The sequence below is a fragment of the Theropithecus gelada genome, chromosome 6 (assembly GCF_003255815.1).
Source record: "Theropithecus gelada isolate Dixy chromosome 6, Tgel_1.0, whole genome shotgun sequence".
Lineage (NCBI taxonomy): Eukaryota > Metazoa > Chordata > Mammalia > Primates > Cercopithecidae > Theropithecus > Theropithecus gelada.
This window is the reverse complement of record NC_037673.1, coordinates 79131681-79152078: the sequence shown is the minus strand read 5'-3', so window position 1 is coordinate 79152078 and position 20398 is coordinate 79131681. Positions and strand designations below refer to the sequence as shown.

Sequence of the window (20398 nt, the reverse complement as noted above, 5' to 3'; positions counted from 1 at the left end):
AGTAGCTTCTGGAAGAGCTCTGCTCTTAACATTTGAACAATTTATTGCCTAATTATTTAGTGTGCCCTTTTGAAGAGTCTGTCTGCTGGACACTTTCTGAGAGTGAGCACAAAAAGTGGGCTCTTGGAAAGTCATCCCTCCCCCCCATTGCATTAAAAGCAAAATAACCTTTTATCAAATGCTTTGTGGCCATTTAGAATATTGAATTTGTATTTTAATCATCGAGTTCAACAGGAATATAGCCAGTGGGAAGGACTTAATTACAAATGATGTCTTTCTCATGGTGATGCCTACAATCGCAGGAGGTGCTTTAATGAAGTTCTGAGCCCTCAGACAGGAAAGGTCAAATGGCTTTCCTCCTCCCTGTACCTCCAAAGTGCACAAAGCTGCACCTTTATCCTAGCAGATGTTCAACCAGGTATAATATTAGCCTAAGGCAAAAATTCCAGGAAACAAGAGCTCAGAGGGAAGCAATTCTCTGGAATTGAGTGGATAAGGGCAGCCTCTTTTGGAGTTTGAAGAGGAGATGAGTTTAGATAATCTCCTTTTGAATATAAATGTATATTTTGTTACGAGTGTAATATGCTAGCAGAGATACTATTCTGCTTGGGAATTTATTACATATTAAATATTCATGATATTGCAGATCAATATTTTTTAAGTGTTGAAAATGTTCCTGCTACACTTATGCTATGTACATATTCAAATTTGTATAAGGTAAAACCAGCTGAAATTGCTTTTTGGTAGGTCGAAAAAGGTTGAATATTCCATTTTATCTGGTTCAACCTAATTACTCAAATTGTCTTACAATTAGCAAAAGAATGCAAAGTTACATTTTATAACACCATTTTGACCTGCTTTTCATTCTTATAAAATACTCTTGTATTATGTTAAAAAACACCATTTCAAAATAGGCTGTATATATTATATATAGAATATTTTGATATATATAATTATATATAATATACATGTCAGCGTATTTTGAAATATTGTTTAGCATAAGAATATTTTATAAGAATGAAAAATAGATCAAAATATATTACTGAAAAATCAAAAAAACTTTGGTTTTTCTTGAAACTTAAAAAGAAAATGGCTTCTTTGCCTTCTCCAAATTAAAACAAAACAAAACAAAACAAAACAAACCTCAATATGCTATGTTTTAGGAAAAAAAAAATCTTTAGTAAAATTAAATGTAAAAGAGTTTGATTAAGCAAAGAACCATTCTGGCAGTCTCCAGAGGCAGAGTAGGCTCAGAGACTCCAGCACAGCCACGTGGTAGAAGGTTTATGGGCAGAAAAAGGAAAATGAGGTACAGAAACCCCCGGACTGGTTATAGCTCCGCCTTTGCCTTATTTGAACAGGGTTTGAACAGTTGACCACATGTGATTGGCTGAAACTCAGTGTTGGCACAGGAGTAGGCTTCAATCTGTTTACAATTCCATTTAGGTTATAGTTCACAATGTACAGAGAAACCTTTAGGCCAAACTTAAAATATGTAAGGAGGCAGCTTTAGGCTAAACTTGATTTATCAAATGAAAGATATGGATTTCTACATGGATTACTAATGTTAATAAATACAGGAAATCTTCAAATACAGAATACTTTTTTGATATGGTTTTCTTTAAGAAGATATTTTGGTCTTCAAAAATTATTTTTACAATTTAAGTCTTTGTAAAATATTTAGTCATGAAAATAGAGTTGTATTTATTCCTGTATTTACTTGATTTGATTTTTTACCATGGCTTATTATAATGCCTGTGCCCTGATGAAAAATTATAAGGGCTAATCAAAGTAACGTATGCCTCCATAAAGCACAATTTGGCTGAACATTAATTAACTGAACATAAAAATCTTTTCTAAAGACTCTTAAAGCTAATTCCAATGTAAATTTTAAATAACTAGAAAACCATGTGAACCCCAAAACGAATGGAAAAATGTATATAACGTCAATTAAATTAAGCCTGAATAACACTTCATACACACACTATTGACAGGTTAAATACTTGGGATTAAAAAGACTGGGGATCTTTAACAAGGACTAGTAAGGAGGCAATGGGGAAAGGAAGGCTGGAAATAGGGGAGGACCAGTAGGGACAGGATGACTCAGAGGTAAGTAGCTGTCATTATCTCTGGAAGTCTATCTCAATGGTTGGGGCCATATCTGAAATTGAAAACACAGCTAGCGTAGCTCACAATGGTGTGACTAAGTTGCAAAAGAGTTTGTCTTGCGTGGTTAATAAACAACTTCAGAACAGAATACATTAAATTCTCTTAATGCTGTGCCGGAATAAGTGTATAGAGCAGACCACAAAATAAGGGAACAAGTGCCAGTCATGAACCAGCTGATTTGATTTACGCTCCAGGCAATCGCCAGAAATTAGGTTGTTAAGCTGAGGGAACAAGATCGGTATTTAAACTGTCTTTACATGATATCATAGCCACACACCACCAGCCTCGCCACCTTTATGGTGCTTTAATATAAAAATTGGATATTTGTTTTTAAGTCTAATTCGTTTTAAAATACACACCACCCTGAACGTTTACAAGAAATATTAATAGCATAGAAACCCTTTGCATAGTGGAAAACCCGAGATGTATCTTATTTTTACTGGCAGTTAATGTAGAGCCCTACATAACAGCTGCCTCAATAGCCACTAGATTAGGGACGTAAAACTTCAAACCCTTAGCCTGTTCCCTGTGCGGGAGGGGAAACAGAAAAATAAGAGAAGCGCCTTCACCCCGGTTTTGGAATTCCAAGAAAGTGTTGAACTGCCTGATGAAGAATTCATTTTGAATATAACTGTCTTCATTTAGGGAGGGTGTGTAAGTGTTCGGTTTGTCTTTGAAATGAAACCTTTCCAAGAGGCACGTGTCGATTTACCAAAGACAGAATGGTAAGGGGGAGCCCGGAGGCAAGAACTGGTGAAATCTCTCAGAAGACGCGGGAAGAACCCTTTTTCCCCTGCAATCTCTCCTGCCTCTCTCCAGAGTCCAGGAGGAGGCAGTCCCCGAGGTCTAGGCTTTATCTTTAAGACAATAGCGCCGCTCGCCGCCACCCGCGCGATTCGGATCCAGCATCCTGGATGCTGCCCTGCCCCGCGCCCTGCGTGCTGGCTCATCTGCCCACGGGCCACCTGCACTGCCAACCAGAGCCCCTGTCCCGGCGGCCTCCCCAGCATCTTGGCTGCCTCGCGGGTCCTCCCGTCCCACCTGCATGTCTAGGACGCCCCGGACCCGCCCATCCTCCTGCCCCACTACTTCATGCACTCACGACTCCCCCATTCCCTACGGCCCACGGGACCCTCTACCCCACCGGCGCCCCAGCCCGAGCGGCGGCTGCGGCCCTGAGAAGCCCGCAGTTCCGCTTGCGCCGCGCCGCCCGAACCGGCGACTGGAGCTGGGAGCACGGACACGAATCCCCCGCACGCCCCCAGCGCCCCGCGCCACCTGGCCCGGCTCGCTGCGACTCGGGGACGGCCTGCGTCTCGCCTCCACCCTGGCCGCGGGCCCCTCGGGCTTGTTTGCTTGTCCTCAGTCCCAGGGCCAGCCCCACTCCCTCCTCCAGGCTGCTCCAACAGCCGTTTGCTTCCTGCGGTGTGTTTCTTTTTTTCCCCTTCCTAGACTCCATCAAAGGTGGCTCTGTTATTGAAATATGAAGCCATTTCCTCTCCAAAACCCTTGGTTACTCAAGGCGGGAATCAATGGACCTATATACTCTCCCAGGAGTTATAAATAAATGTCTATTTGTTCAGGAGGCGTTTTCCCGCGTGTCCCAGCATCTTCCCCAGTGGTTATTTCAGGAGTGTGTGTGTGTGTGTGTAAGTGTGTGTGTGTGTGCGCGCGCGCGCGCGCGGGCGCCCTGTGCCCATCTGGTTCTAATCCTGGGTATGGATCCACAGCCCAACCCCACCCATCCCGTCTCTCCCTCGCATTCCTCATTCTATAAATAAATCCAGGTTCTTTGAGCTCTGTCATCCAAGGATACAATAGCAGTTGTTTGTTAAGAGAAATTTAAACTCAACACCAATACTGAGTCCAGTAAACCAGAAAATATGCTTCTGCTGATTTGGGTGGAAGGCCATCTCCGGTTTAGGAAGTTTTATGTGCCGTTATCATCATTGTCTGTTATCCTTGATTTCCTTTGGGGAGGGGAAGGCGGGAAAGAGAGGACCTCTCCGACCCTTGGATTTTTCTTTTAAGCAGAGGCTAATAAAACAAAGCGCAAACTGACTGTCCTGAGGAGTGTGCTCACATCGCTGTCCCGCAGATCATTCCACAGACCCCATGTCCCATCCCCTCTGGACAGACCTAGGAGTGGTGAAGGTGAGGGTTTGGGAGGTGTGGTGTGGTGGGGGCTTGTGTGGTTGTAGCGGCCGGCTTTCCTGAACCCCAGAGCGAGATACTCGAGATCTGAGCAGAGGGGAAAGTCATCTAAGAGGCTGCTGCTTTACAAGGTCTGGGCACAGAGCTGCCCCTCCCTTCCTCCCTGAAGTTTGCATGAAGTGCACGTTAGGCTGTAATTAGGGGATCTGGGAGGAGAACTTTCCTGGTGACGCTTTGCTTTTCTTGTGCTCTTGGTGAGAAAGTGCCTCCTTCTTCCCAGGATCAGGACCTCTGCCATCCAGCGCCACAAAGAGACATTCTGCACACACACACTCTCACACACACACACACACACACTCACACTCGCCCAGAGACAAACTTAAGGTGAGGAGAAAGAGCGCTAGCTTCACTTGATCTCCAGCTTCCAACTTAAGCAGAACTTGAGAGCATCCGAACTCCTGGATTTCAGGACAAGGTAAAACTTGCAAAAATTTTCCCCCTCTTTTGGTTATACCTTTGTGCCTTTAAGATTTCAAAGGGCAATACACATGTAATGTATATATACATTATACAAATTTTATTGTTTTCTTTGGAATTTAGTTTTCATTTGAATTTAATATGACACCTCAACTTTTTAAAAAGTTTCATATTGTCGGATAAAATATTTCACTACAATAAACAGGCTCGGTTTAGAATTGGCGACAGAATTAACTCTAGTATGCTGGCTTCTGCTAGTGTTACTGCAAATCTGGTAGTGTCATGGTGTTCAAGTGGTGACTTTTCTATCTGTATTTTAACAACCATTTTTATAGCACCTGAGATGGAAAAAAGGATAGTATAGGCTGAAGGGAAAGGTGAGGAATGGGAATGTCCAGCCAGGCTTATGAATTTTGTGTTAGAGAATATATAGGGTTATGTGAAAAAGAAAGTTACTTTAAGGCATAGGTAATACCTGTTAGATTAATAATCTTAGAAATGTTGCCGGTTTTGGCCCAGGCTTCTCCAGCTAATTATGAAATTAACATCATAGAATAATGATGCATTTCATATATACGATGATGTTGATGGATAATTTTAATGCACTGAAGAGAATTTATAGTCATAGTTAAGATTACATTTAAAAGTTGCTTAAAGAAATTGTTTATATGTTGAGACTGTTCACCACCAAAACAAACCGAAACTTGTTTGGGCTTCGATTAAGTAGTTTTCTTCCATTGAATGTGACTATTGTGTTCAAAATAAGATGGCTTATTAATTTGAGAATAAGTTGCTTTATTTTCATTTATCACTGGAAAAATACACAGAGTGGCCAGTACATTTGGGAATTTTTAGGGTGGAAAGTGTTCCTGTGCATGTTCCAGTGTGATGTCATAAAATCAAACATACTGGTTGGCTTCTTGGAAGCTAATAGTTCTTAAGAAATTAAGGCTCTGGATTAATTTCTAAATGAATGTAATATTTATTCATTACAAATACAGTTTCTGGTGACTATTTCTATGTGATTATTTCTGTGTACTAAATTTGCAGAGATTTTATACACATTTCAGTCATTTCAGTATTTTAATGGAATGGGAATATTGTTCTATCAAAAGTATATCATAGTAGTTATCGTTGGAGAATTTTTAATGTGATATGATTCATAATTCTTACATCAGTTACCAAATTCCATTTACTTACAAAAATGAAACTTTTCCTTCCATTCAGTAAAATATAATGTATACCAAAGGACCCTTCAGAGATTAGCTTTAGTCTTTAGCCACTTTTATACTACTCATTTTAAAAAATTTAATTGTTTCAGCTAAGAAATGAATTTATATTTTTGTTGATGACCTCTTCCACTAAATTGGAAACAGCTTAAAAACAGAACTAGATAAGAAGTAATTTTGCTTAAGGCTAATTAAATGAACAAGAGATAACCAACAACCTCTACAGACCACTGGTCTACAGGAGGAATGCACCCAGAGGCCAGTATTCTCAACAGGAATGCCTGATGGGCCTGGGTTTTCTATGAGGAACAAGAAGGTGGGGAAACATTATGTTCTTATTTATAAAATGAGCCATTTATTTTCAGCAAGGCCCTGTCTCTCAGAGGAATGACTGACACTGTAATTTAGAAGTACTGAAGAGACTTTCACAGAGAAGAATCAATTCATTATATCCCTAGTGGTTTCACTTCCCTTTTCCTTCCTTTGGGAGCAAGTAACACATCCAGGATAAATACATTCAGATTACGCAGAAAGATACTTTATGTGTAAACGATCTACTAAACAATCCTACCTTTTAGCATCTTGGGTGTGGAATATTGGTATTTTCTGAACAGTTGAAGAAGTCTTTTGAATCTTAAGGTAGCAATGCACTTCATCTTTGTAAAGATGAACAAGAGTTACATTCAGAAAATGACTCCCTTCCTTAGAAAATACTACTTTTCTTTTTCACTTCTTTTTGCCCCATGCACATTTTATTTTTCAGAGTGCATTTTTAAGATAATGGTATCTCACCAGTTAAAATTCTGACAAAATACAAGGCAAATTTGAAAATAACTTTGACAATGCTTCAGATTAATTTTCTGACATCCTGCAGCCATGATTAGTAACCATAGTACTTAGGCTATGTAGTTTAAGTGTACTCAGCCTGTCATTTAAAGGTAACAAAATGCTGTTGGGAGAAGTAGGAAAGGATGGAAACCTGAATATACTTAGGATTTTAATCAATAGTGTTTAAGGAGGATAAGAGGAAACAGCTGGTTAAACAATTATTAGGAGTAGAGAGGACGAGGTGGTATAAATTAATAATGCATCTCTTTATTTACACTATGAATGGGAGGGTCTGTGGTGGTTAACTGTGTGAAGCATGGTCCCTATGTGCCACCTAGTGGATAAGTCAAATAAGGCTTTCTCACCGGCTTCTTAAAATACTCTTGACTCCTTTGGTTGACGTTTGTTGAACATTAACTACGTGCCAGACATTGGAATAGGTGCTCAGGGTAGAAAATAAAGCAAGTGATGTTTATATAAGTTAAAAATTAAGGTACAACTCAACAGTTTATGAAATCCCTAGTGGTTGTATTTAAGATCACTTTACTCTTTATTGGATACTTTACCATTAACTTTCTGCCTCCACAAGGATATAGCTTCATAACTGCAACTCACTTCTAATATAGGATTTGTTTTAGACAGACAGGTCATGGAATTGTTCAAGGAATGGTGGAAAGCGTTTGACCATCTTAAATCACTGTTCCTTCTGTAAGGTTTAGTGTTACTGAATTTAGTTGGGTAAACAACCACTAGCTTAAAAGGTTACCACGCAGCTGTACATTGTGTTTCATATTCTTTGATTATTTCATTAAATTGAAAAGGATAGTAGTACAAGTTGTTTTTGAGTAATGAGGTCTATTTTATAAAATACTGCTCTCAAACACTAATACTGAGCATGTAAAACAACTTCATCTATACTTGTTGTTCCCATGGAGTTTTGAAGCAGGAACCTGGCTTCCATTAAGTTGATCTAATAGAAAAAAAAATCCTAGACAAAAACAATTACTTGGGAAACCACCACTTGAAGGAAGTATTAGGATACCATAGAAGATTCATCCACTTGAGTATTGCACTGACAGCTTTAAAAATCTTTTCTTTAAAAGATATATGAATTATTATTCCAATTAGCTCTTTGCAAGATATGTGACAATTGCAACAGTTCTCAGGACAATCAGCATGAATCAAGACAAGTTGTGAAATTCATATAGGAAGGTAAAATGCCTCAGTAGAGAAAAATGATGAATTTGTTACTTGGGGAGTTTTTCAGGTGTAATCCACAAATAGATTTAGGGCTGCTGTTGTGGAATGGAAGTTTCCTCTTTAGAAGCGTTTGGTTTTTGTATGGCAGGGAAACCCACACAGTGAAAGAAGGAGACCTGCCCATTAAGTTGTTTTTCATTAATATCACAAAATTATAACCTGTGTTGATTGGAGGTACTGTTTGGAATTAGCACATCAATCATATAAATTAAAGCAGATTATTTTAAGCTTTATTTCCAATAGATCATTATCTATTCGGGAAAAAAAAAAACTTTCTGTTACTAATTTCATTGGATCATCCTTGTGATTTAGAATGAATTGCATACTCATTCTAGTGAGAGAGTTAGTGAGAGACTGCCTAAAAGAGGTCCTTAAAGTAGAAGTTTAATCATGGACTTTTCTAGTTTTTTTTTTCCTTAAGATGAAGTCTCACTCTGTTACCCAGGCGGGAGTACAATGGCGTGATCTTGGCTCACTGCAACCACCACTCCCCAGGTTCAAGCGATTCTCCTGCCTCAGCCTCTCGAGTATCTGAGACTACAAGCATGTGTCACCATGCCTGGCTAATTTTTGTATTTTTAGTAGGGACAGGGTTTCGCCATGTTGGCCAGGTTGGTCTCGAACTCCTGACCTCAAGTGATCCACCCGCCTCAGCCTCCCAAAGTACTGGGATTACAGGCATGAGCCACCATGCCCGGCCTTCTTCTAAAGTCTTCTACCATGTTACAAGAAGTTTTAATGATTTTGGATGACTTAAGCATACTAGACAAGAACAAACTTTACAAGAGAAAACCAGCCAAGCTCTCTGAAATGGTCTGATGCTTACAGTTATATTGCCCTTGCTCCACATAATAACTCCTCCCACTGATAGAGACATGGAAGGGGATAACTGGTATTAAGAGGTTTTAGCTATGCGTCCCAGAGATAGCCAGAATTTAAGTATCAAATGTTGCCGACTATTTTGAGAATCCACTAATTGTTTTACAACTTAACAGGGGTGACACCTGAGATCAGGGTATTGCTATAAGGCCAGGAGACTATTTGCAAAACCAAAAGAAAAATTCAGAGTGAAAATATCTTGGAAAACTTACTAAAGTTAAAGGACTGGTTCTCCATCTGTTCAAGACAACAGAAATTTTCCCTTCTGCCCAATCTAACATCCAAAAAGAACACAATTTACTCTATTGCTTACTAAATTCCAATTACTATAATATTCAATTAAATTAAATAATATTCAAATTATGTTTATGGTAAGTCTGGATTTCCCTAAGCCTTTCACCAAGTCTTATGGATAATCCGTGGTTTTGTCTTCATTCATACTCTGAATTTTTTTTCATTTTTACTCTGTTATTTTGAATTTGGGGGATCATCTCATTTGATCATTCATTTGTTCATTTGTTTATTCAACAAAAATGTATTGAGCACTGGCTGTTTACCAGGCACTGTGCTAGTGCCATCTGCTCCCCCTCACTTTACATTGTGAAAGTCCATTCTAAAATAATCAGAAAGTCAAAACTGATGTCATAAACCTGAAATGTTACAAGGTCCCGAAGTGTACTTTGAGTAACAAAAATAACCAAAAAGTTCTCGCCTCATAGTTTTGGTATTAAGAAAATTTTGAGCATGCATTTTTAAAACTTATTTTCCCTTGTGTGCGAACGCTGAGCTGAGTGGATAAGAGCTTTGTTTCTTGGTTGTGTGGACACAGATGGGCCTGGAAAGGCAGCTCTGACACTCCAGAACCCCAGGAGGCCTAGGGTTCCAATAATATGTCTGCTTGGATGGACAGGAAACGCAAAAATGCATTTGCACAGAATTGTTGTCCACCAGTTTGAAACTAAAATTCAGATTAAGCAAGAACGATGTAGTGCTTACCATTTGCACCAGGCAGTCACCATGCTAGGTGTTGCATAGTAATTGGCTCAAGGAGTTCACAAACCAGTGGAGGAGACAGATGGATACACATCATGAATCACTAGTAAAATTTGCCAAGTAGGTGAAATTTGCCTTCCTAATTTCCTGGCTCCCTTTCTTTGCGTTTCCCCAGGCGTTCTAACCCCTCTATCTCATAAAGAGACTCCTGCTCTTTACCCCTGCTCCCCAGAGGATCTGATAGTTCTCTGGTTTATTGATTTCTTGATTACACTTAATTGTGAATGAAGTTCACTCATGCATTACACTTAAGTGTGAATGAGTTTCACTCATGCATTTACATTTTAAGTCCTTTATTTCTTTAAAGTAAATGTTTTGTTTTCTGTAAAAAGAATTTAAAACATCTGGGAGCCTTTCCATCCTTACACCAAAGGGTGTAATTAAGCCTGATTCAATCCCCCAAGGTCTTCAGCCTTTCAGTTATCCCCACTCCTTGTGTGAGAACAGACGGATTCCCTCAAGGCCTGTTTCCAGAAATTTGAAGGACCATGTTAACTACTGGCTCGTTTTAGCTGAGCCTGATCAACTTGTTCTTCCACCTCCCCTCTTCCCTTTGCCCCAAGGGGCTTCCAGCATCCATCTTGTGTTAACATTCCTGTTCACTCTGCCTTAACCTCTGCTCTAGATCCCCTCAGCCCTTCATGACAGTGCTTCAGCTGTGGCCCCTGGACAGGTAGTGCCTCCATAACTTCTTAAGTTCTACAATTTTGAGCCCTTATGCCACCCCAAATATCCAGGTTTCATGGGAGGGAGCAGTGAGAATCCACATTCGTGGTCCAAGAATTCCTCAAAGTCGTGGAGATGAAAAAGGAACATGCATAGGAGAAGCAAAGGAATCAGTCATCATGTTGAAAATACGGGTCAAAGCCAACATCTTTTAAAAATATTTGCTCAGGTACCTAAGTACAGTAAAATTGTTTTCAGAGACATTTCAGCATTGATGCTGATCTTAGCTTATGGAAAACTAACTACGAAAAAAAGAAAATAGTGAAAATCTGCTTTGGCTTTATAAAGGTGACATGAATCAGAGTCATTTGTTTAAATATCTTCTCATAAACATAACTTTATGTTTAATTAGCATACAGCATACTCATAGCCGTATTTTATTAAGTATTTCATTAATTCATGTAAGTTTTTTTTTTAATTATACCCCCATTAGATTATGCTACCATCGTTTGGTGCTGTTGTAAGATATTGTTCTGGTCTTACAACATAAGGATGTGCTTACAGCTTATTAAATTTCTAGGACTGATGACCCTGATTTACACAGGTGATTTCCTTCCCTGTCTTTCCAGCAGCCTAGAGGAGAGGGGTCATTAGCCTGCATTATTCACCTGGCTTGGAGATACAAATGCCTGACATCCTGTTGCCGCTGTTGGTGTCCAGCACAGTGCTGAACATGGGGCTTCAGGGGTGTCCTGACTTTCTATCCCAAGTGCCTGTATTTCAGATGCCTGAATACCTCCAAACCCAAGCCATTCCCCAGCTCTGTTTTTGTTTCCTTATGTCTTTTCTTACCCATCAATGTTGTTAAATTTATAAACTCTTTTAAGATGTAAATGATAATCACTACAGTATAAAATTAATCATGTAAATAAAATTAATTGTTAATTTCAGTACATCTCTAAATTTAAGGAAAGCAAGACTAGAGGTGAGAAACCCGTTTAGAGATCATTGAAACAGTGTAGGCATGATTGAATGAGGGTGCATTGACTGGATGTGGACGAGAAGTCTGAGATAGTGTGACAGTTTTAAGGATGGATGATTACATGAGAAGGGATGCAATTGACTAAGGTTAGGAGTAGAGAAGAATAGAAGTTTCTGGGAGAAATGATTAGTCTAATTCAGGAAGAAGTGACAACAGGACAGCCAAAAACTCATAGGAGTTGAATGTACATTTCTTAAGTACAGGGGAGAAGTCATGGCAGAAATGGAGATTTGGAAGACTCTGACATTAAAATGGCAGTTGAAAATCATCTGGAAGAGAACAGGGGATTGATCATCCCAGGGATATACTAAGGGAGAAGCAGTTAATCAAGAGCTGAAACCCAGGGAAAAATTAGTAAGAATGAGTTTTGACATTATTTATGCATGAATTTAACTTTTTATTTTATTAACTATAAATGTCCCCTGAGTTGGATAACAGCAATGTTCATTAATCCTTATATCTCACAGTCCTAGTCAGTCCGCTGCATATAGAAGGTGCCAGACATGTTTGTTGAATTAAAGGAAATTAAAATGGTATTTCCGTGCCTTGATGCTCTAATGACAGATTTTCATAATGATAACCCTGGGTAAGACCCCAAAATGTCTAGATTACAGTTGTTCATTGCATTTTGTCCAATACCGAACTAACTTTAAATATATGTTGTTGCATTTTGTTGTTTAAAAATCAGTAATCAATGTGTGGTGTAGATGGTAATTCACCAGAGTACTTGATTAACCATAGCCCATGTTGTTTAGTTTACCATATAAATGAGTTTACCACAGAATGCAGACTAATTCAAGTCTATTTATAATTTTTTTTCTAGTTCCTTGATTCTGAAGACTTCTAAATCATAGGTCGAATTTGTAGTACATAATCCTGGATTTCTCTGGACTTCTTGACAACTTCCTTTTTTTTTTTTTTTTTTTTTCCCCAAATTCTCCACCCTCCCCTTAATAGGAATGCTAGATAAAATACAAAAAATAATTCAATAATTGAATAACTTTAGTTTAAGTATGTCCCCAATATTTCACGGGACATACTTATACCAAAAAAATTCTGGTTTTTCTAAAGCTCAATTTTAACTGGATATTCTGTATTTTTTTTAACTAAACCTGGCAACCCTATCCCCTAACTGAAGTTACTATAACTAGAATATTACAAACAACAATTTTTTCATTAAATTTCTGAACACTCCTTCTACAGGTCAGTGAAAAAAGTTACAGATTTTATTTTACTAGTGAGATAGACATATTTAAAAGATCTAAATAAAATTGTTGAACTAAAATATATTAATCAAGATGCAAACTTACAGAGCATTTATAACTATGACATTATATACCCTATGTGCTAATAATTATCCTGAGAATGTCATCAATGTATATTCATGATCATGTTTTTTTATTCTAGCTAAAATATTTTAAAATAACGTACATATTAGAAAATTAAACTTTCTATATGCTCCATTTTCGAGGCAGCAATAACGATAAAACAAAATAATCATTTTTAAATTAAGGACCACACACTCAGAAAAATATATGTATAATGTACAACAGGTATAAATTCTAACTGCAGAATACTTGAAAGGATCTTGACCCTTGTTAATTACACGTTATGTTGTGGTTGTGCTGCCACCTTGTGACACTTTGAGGTATTACCCAATGTAAAAGTCCAGCTTGACCATTTGGCCAATGTTAACATGATTCCTCATCCTCACATGATTAATATTTTCACTTTATCCAAATTGCTGTATAATTTAATACACAGAAAATAATTTCAAGTATGTAATGCAAATATTTTCTGAGTGTCTCTGCAAATTAGTATATCATTCTTGAGTCAATCACTAAATTATAATTTATTCAGTACTGTCTGAATTTATGTTTTATGGATAAATTTAGTTGTGTCTGTATGTATGTTCAGTTTCCTTGACGTTTAAATCTGAATTTCCCATAGCCTCATGAACTTAACATTTCTAGAACTGAACTCATTATTTTCCTTTGACCAAGCCTAGTTCGTGTCATCTCTCTTTATATATAAAGAAAATAAAATGTATTAGTCAAACCAGAACACTTTCAAGAGTCAAAGGGGATGGCTTACTAATCATGATGACAAAAGGCATAAACAAAGACTGTTCCAAGCAAACCGGTCGCTTATGTATAATTTAAAAATATTTATAATAGCAATCACCCAAAGTAGAAGATTTGTTGTTCTCAACTACGGGTCCAGGGCAGTGAACTGGAATCTTTACCTCAGATTTTCTTCATTCCTCCTATCTATTCATTCCTTTTCATCTTCACGTCTTTTTTTGTTGTCCATCATACTTGCCAGCATTTTCCATGTCCTTGTTCTGTTGTTTGAAAAGGGATCCAACAAACAAAATCTTTTTTTCATGATGAATCTAACTGCCCCCTTCCTCCACACTTGCTCCAATTTTCTGGGAACTGCTAAGAAAAGTAAATATCACCCTGCAGAATGGGACAACTTTAGAACTATATGGTATTTGATGTCAGCCGGATCTTTCATGCTATATGGCAGTTTTACCATATTTCTTAAATGTCCATTATTTCTTGAGCTCCCCATAGCAGATGTCCAAGCCTCTCTAATTCACAGTGAAAATAGAAGCCACCCTGTCATTGTCTTACCTAAAATTAGCTTCTGATCTGTACCCCCAAAATATTATCTCTTTTTTCCTTTCTGTTGAATAATTTTATTTTAAATCTCCTTAACCTCAAGGAGCCTAATGTGGATGTTACCCCCGAGCTCTGGATCTCATTTCCTCCGTTTTTCTTGGAGAAATCTCTATTTATTAGATCTATTCTCTCTTGGATTGTCAACCTCTCCCACTCTGGTAATTTTTCTTTTTTTCTTCTTTGAGATGGAATCTCACTCTGTCACCCAGACTGGAGTGCTATGGTGTGATCTCGGCTCATTGAAACCTCTGCCTCCTGGGCTCAAGCAGTTTTCCTGTCTCCCCCTGCAGAGTAGCTGGGACTACAGGCGCCTGCCACCACACCCAGCTAATTTCTCTATTTTTAGTAGAGACGGGGTTTTGCCATGTTGGTCAGGCTGGTCTCGAAATCCTGACCTCAGGTCATCCACCCGCCTCTGCTTCCCAAAATGCTGGGATTACAGACGTGAGGCACCACGCTCAGCCTGTTTTTCTTAATTGGCATTTCATTATAGTCAAATCTTCTTTATCTTAAAAACATAAACCTTTTCTAATGTCACATACCTTCTATCAATCTTTCTCCTTTTCATGAGAGCCACTTGTTTTTCTGAACTACCTGTGTTCACTGTCTGTCTCCTCACCCCCATCCTCTCCTCAGCTTACTGTCATGTGCTTTCTCCCACAGCTACTCCATTGAAATGCTCCTCAGTGGGGTCAACAATGACTTTTTTTTCAGTGCTTTCTTAGTGGCATTTTAATACTGGTGACCATGTTCCCTTCACAACAATCTCTACCCTGGGCTTTGTGACGTCATTCTTTCCTAGATTTCAGGCTTCTTTGGTTACTCTATCTCAGTCTCCATTTCAAGCTTCTAAAGAGAAGTCTACCAGCCTCTTGGCTGATTGTATTCCAATGGCTTCTGCCCAAGATGCTTGTCCCCACCCCACATATTCTCCCTGTGCGCTTCCATCTATGCCGATGCATCACACTGCACTCAGCTATGTGCTGGCAACATCCACATCTTTTGATCTATCCAGACTTTTCTCCTGAGTGTCTAAACCACCTCCACTAGCACATCTCACAAACATGTCAAATTCCACAAGTCCATAAGGAACTCTTTTTCTTTCTCCTGAATTTGAACCACCCCAATTTTATCTAGTTTAGTAAATAGCACCATTTTCTCGGCACTCAGTTTTCAAAAACAGGGACATGGGAGTCATCCTATGGATTCTGTCTCATAAGTATCTCTCTCCATTAGCATAACTCTTGCCCTTCATTATTATCCTTTCTTACTGAATTGCTGCAAATCTCACCCATCAGTCTCTATGTCTCCCATCTTGTTACTTTCTAATTTATTCCCTCACACTTTAGCTAGAGTCACTGTTCTAAAATGTAAATACGAAAATATTTCCCCACTTAAAGTGCTTCAGTGTCTTTTCATTGCTGTGGCAATTAGGTCCAAATTACTTTAAGTGATTTGCAAGGTTCTTAGTGACCTGGCTTGAGCTCTTAGCTGGAAAGCAGCCTCATCTAAAATTACCCAATACAGTATGTTCACTGTCTGGGCGATGGGAGCAGTAGAAGCCCAAACCTCAGCATCATGCAGCATACCCTTGCAACAAACCTGCACATGCACTCCCTGAATCTAAAATAAAAATGGAAATTTTGTAAAATAATTAAATTAATTAAATAAAATTACCCAATATACTAGCTAACAGGATTCAATGACCAAAAAAAGCCAAGATAGCAAAACAGAAAATAGAAATAGACCAATAGGAGATGTAAATATTGGACTTTTCAGACATAGGCTTTATGTGATTAATAGGTTTAAGAAATTAGATTATTTTTAGGAAAGCATTTTGACTTTTATTTACTGTGTATAAAGAACATTTGCCCAATATGGAAATAAGTTAGGCAATACAGAAAAATACAAGCACACTACTTACACGTTTAGTTAGTTGAATTCCAGATACCTCCGTGAGTTTAGAGAAATACATGGCTAGGAAGATAAACTGGACTGAGCACGGTGGCTCACGCCTGTAATCCCAGCACTTTGGGAGATCTGGGGTTCAAGACCAGCCTGAACAACATGATGAAACCCGTCTCTGCTAAAAATACAAAATAAAAATTATAGGGCACACTGGCACATGCCTGTAGTCCCAGCTACTCAGGAGACTGAGGCAGGAGAATAGCTTCAATGTGGGAGGCAAAGGTTGCAGTGAGCTGAGATCATGCCATTGTACTCCAGCTTGGGTGACAGAGACTGTGTCAAAAAAAAGAAAGAAGGAAAGAAAGAAAGAAGGAAGGAAGGAAGGAAGGAAGGAAGGAAGGAAGGAAGGAAAAGAGAGAGAGAGAGAGAGAAAGAAAGAAAGAAAGAAAGAAAGAAAGAAAGAAAGAAAGAAAGAAAGAAAGAAAGAAAGAAAGAAAGGAAGGAAGGAAGGAAGGAAGGAAGGAAGGAAGGAAGGAAGGAAGGAAGGAAGGAAGGAAGGAAAGAACTGATAATTTTAGATATTTTATAGAAATGTTTTCATACTCCTTCTGCTGTTTCAAAGTATAAATATTTTTAATGTAACAGAGGGAAGAATATCTACTATGTAACTAGTAGATACTAGTTGAATACTTATTCTAATTTAAAATACTTTTTTTAAACTTTTATTTTAGGTTCAGGGATACATGTAAAAGTTTGTGATATAGGTACTCGTGTCGTGGGGGTTAGTTATACAGATTATTTCATCATCTAGATATTAAGCCTAGTACCTAATTGTTACTTTTTTTGCTCTTTTCCCTCTTCCCAACCTCCACCCTCAACTAGACCCCATTGTCTAATGTTCCCTTCTTATAGTTCATGAGTTCTCATAATTTAGCTCCTACTTATAAGTGAGGACACACAGTATTTGGTTTTCTTTTCCTGTGTTAATTTGCTAAGGATAATGGCCTCGAGCTCCATCCATATTCCCACAGAAGACATGATCTTGTTCTTTTTTATGGCTGCATAATATTCCATGGTGTATATGTATCCCATTTTCTTTATTTAATCTATCATTAATGGGCATTTAGGTTGATTTCATGTCTTTGCTATTGTCAATAGAGCTGCAGTGAACATACGTGTGCATGTATCTTTATGGTAGAATGATTTATATTCCTCTGAGTATATACCCAGTACTGGGATTGCTAGGTGGAATGATAGTTCTGGTTTAGCTCTCTGAGGAGTCATCATACTGCTTCCCACAATGTTTAAACTAACTTACACTCCCGCCAACAGTGTATAAGTGTTCCCTTTCCTCCACAACCACACCAGCATGTGTTACTTTCTGACTTCTTAATGATAGCCATTCTGACTGTGTGAGATGGTATCTCATTGTAGTTTTGATTTGCATTTCTGTAACGACCAGTGATATTGAGCTTTTTAACATATGTTTGTTGGCCCCATGTATGCCTTCTTTGGAAAAGTCTGTTCATGTCCTTTGCCCACTTTTAAATGGGATTGTTTGTTTTTCTCTTGTAAATTTGCTTAAGTTCTTACAGATGTACAGTTTGCAAACATTTCCTCCCATTCTGTAGGTTGTTTGCTCTGTTGACAGTTTATTTTTCTGTGCAGAAGCTCTTAAGTTTAAATGGATCCCATTTGTCAAATTTTGCTTTTGTTGTGATTGCTTTTGGTGTCTTTGTCATGATATCTTTGCCTGTTCCTGTTTCCAGGATGGTATTGCCTTGATTATCTTTCAGGGTTTTTACAGTTGTTAGTTTTACATTTAAGTCTTTAATTAATCTTGAGTTGATTTTTGTATATGGCTTAAGGAAGAGATCCAGCTTCAATCTTCTGCATATCGCTAGCCAGTTATCCCAGCACCACTTGTAGAGGGAGTCTTTTACCCATTGCTTGTTTTTGTCAGCTTCGTCAAAGATCAGATGGTCATAGGTGGGTAGTCTTGTTTGGGGACTTTGTATTCTGTTCCACTGGGTTATGTCCCTGTTTTTGTACCAATACTTTGCTGTTTTGGTTACTGTAGCCCTGTAGTGTAGTTTGAAGGTGGGTGATGTGATGCTTCCAGCTTTCTTGTTTTTCCTTAGGACTGCCTTGGCTATTTGGGCTCTTTTTTGGTTCCATACGAATTTTAAATAGTTTTTTCTAGTTCTGTGAAGAATGTCACTGGTAGTTTGATAGGAATAGCATTGAATCTGTAAATTGCTTTAGGCCCTAGGTCATTTTGATGATATTGATTCTTCCTATCCATAAGCATGGGAGGGATATTTTTCTATTTGTTTGTGTATTCTCCGATTTCTTTGAGCAGTGTCTTGTAATCCTCACCGTAGAAATCTTTAACCTCCCTGGTTAGCCATAATCCTAGGTACTTTATTGTTTTTGTGGCAGTTTTGAATGGGATTGTGTTTCTGATTCGGGTCTTGGCTTGGCTCCTGGTGGTGTATAGGAATGCTAGTGATTTTTGTGTGTTTATTTTGTATCCTGAAACTTTGCTGAAGTTATCAGCTGAAGGAGTTTTTGAGCCAGGACTATAGGGTTTTCTAGATATAGAAAGTCATCTGCAAACATAAATAATTTGACTTCCTCTCTTCTGATATGAATTCCCTTTATTTCTTTCTCTTGCTTGATTGCTGTGGCTAGGACTTCCAACACTATGTTAAATAAAAGTGGTGAGAGAGGGCATCCTTGTTTTGTGCTGGTTTTCAAAGGGAATGCTTCCAGCTTTTGCCCATTCAGTATAATGTTGGCTGCAGGTTTGTCATAGATGGTTCTTACTATTTTGAGGTATGTTCCCTCAATACCTAGTTTATTGAGAGTTTTTAACATGAAGCAATGTGGAAATTTATTGAAAGGCTTTTCTCCATCTATTGAGATAATCATGTGGGTTTTGTCTTTAGTTCTGTTTATGTGATGAATCACATTTATTGATTTGTATATGTTGAACCAACCTTGAATTGTGGGGACAAAGCCTACTTAAACATGATGGATTAGCTTTTCATGTGCTGCTAGATGCCGTTTTCAAGTATTTTGTTAGAGATTTCTGCATCAATGTTCACTAAGGACATTGGCCTAAAGTTTTTTGATGTTGTTGTTGTGTCTGTCAGGTTTTGGTATCAGGATGATGCTGGCCTCATAGAATGAACTGGGGAGGAGTCCCTCCTTATCGATTTTTTGGAATGGTACAAGCTCTTTCTTGTACATCTGGTAGAATTTCGCTGTGAATTCATCTGGCTCTGGGCTTTTTTTTTTTTGGTTGGTAGGCTGTTTATTACTGATTCAATTTCAGAGCCTGTTTTTGGTCTTTTCAGGAATCAGTTTCTTCCAGGTTTAGTCCTAGGAGGGTGCATGTTTCCAGAAATGTATCCATCTTTTCTAGGTTTTCTAGGTTGTGTGCATAGAGGTGTTCATAGTAGTTTCTGATGGTTGTTTTAATTAATATTTCTATGGAGTCAGTGGTAACATCCTCTTTGTCATTTCTACTTATGTTTATTTGGATATTCTCTCTTTTCTTCTTTATTAGCCTAGCTAGCAGTCTATCGTATTAATTTTTTCAAAAAATCAACTCCTAGATTTGTTGATCTTTTGAGTGTTTTTCTGAGTTTCAGTTTTCTTCAGTTTAGCTCTGATTTTGATTGTTTTTTTCTCTTCTGCTAGCTTTGGGGTTGATTTATTCTTGCTTCCCTAATTCTTTCAGTTGTGATGTTAGTCATTAATTTGAAATCTTTCTAACTTTTTGATGTGAGCAATTAGTACTATGACTTTCCCTCTTAACACTGCCTTAGCTGTGTCCCAGAAATTCTGGTATGTTATGTCTTTGTTCTCATTAGTTTCAAATAACTTCATGATTTCTGCCTTTTATGCATTATTTACCCAAAAGTCATTCAGGAGCATGTTGTTTAATTTCCATGTAACTGCATGGTTTTGAGCAATTTGCTTGCTTGCTTGCTTTTTTTTTTTTTTTTTTTTTTTTTTTTTTTTTTTTTTTTTTTTTT

At 38.1% G+C, this 20398-nt stretch overlaps 1 protein-coding gene across 1 annotated transcript in view; it reads left to right on the top strand.

The window, feature by feature from the left end:
* Positions 1–3979: 3979 nt before the first annotated feature.
* HAPLN1 (hyaluronan and proteoglycan link protein 1) overlaps positions 3980–20398 on the top strand; it is an 84624-nt gene continuing 68205 nt past the window's right edge. Inside the window, exon 1 of the mRNA XM_025388983.1 lies at positions 3980–4798. The gene's annotated coding sequence lies outside the window, so the exon portion shown is untranslated. The remainder of the gene's footprint in view (positions 4799–20398) is intronic.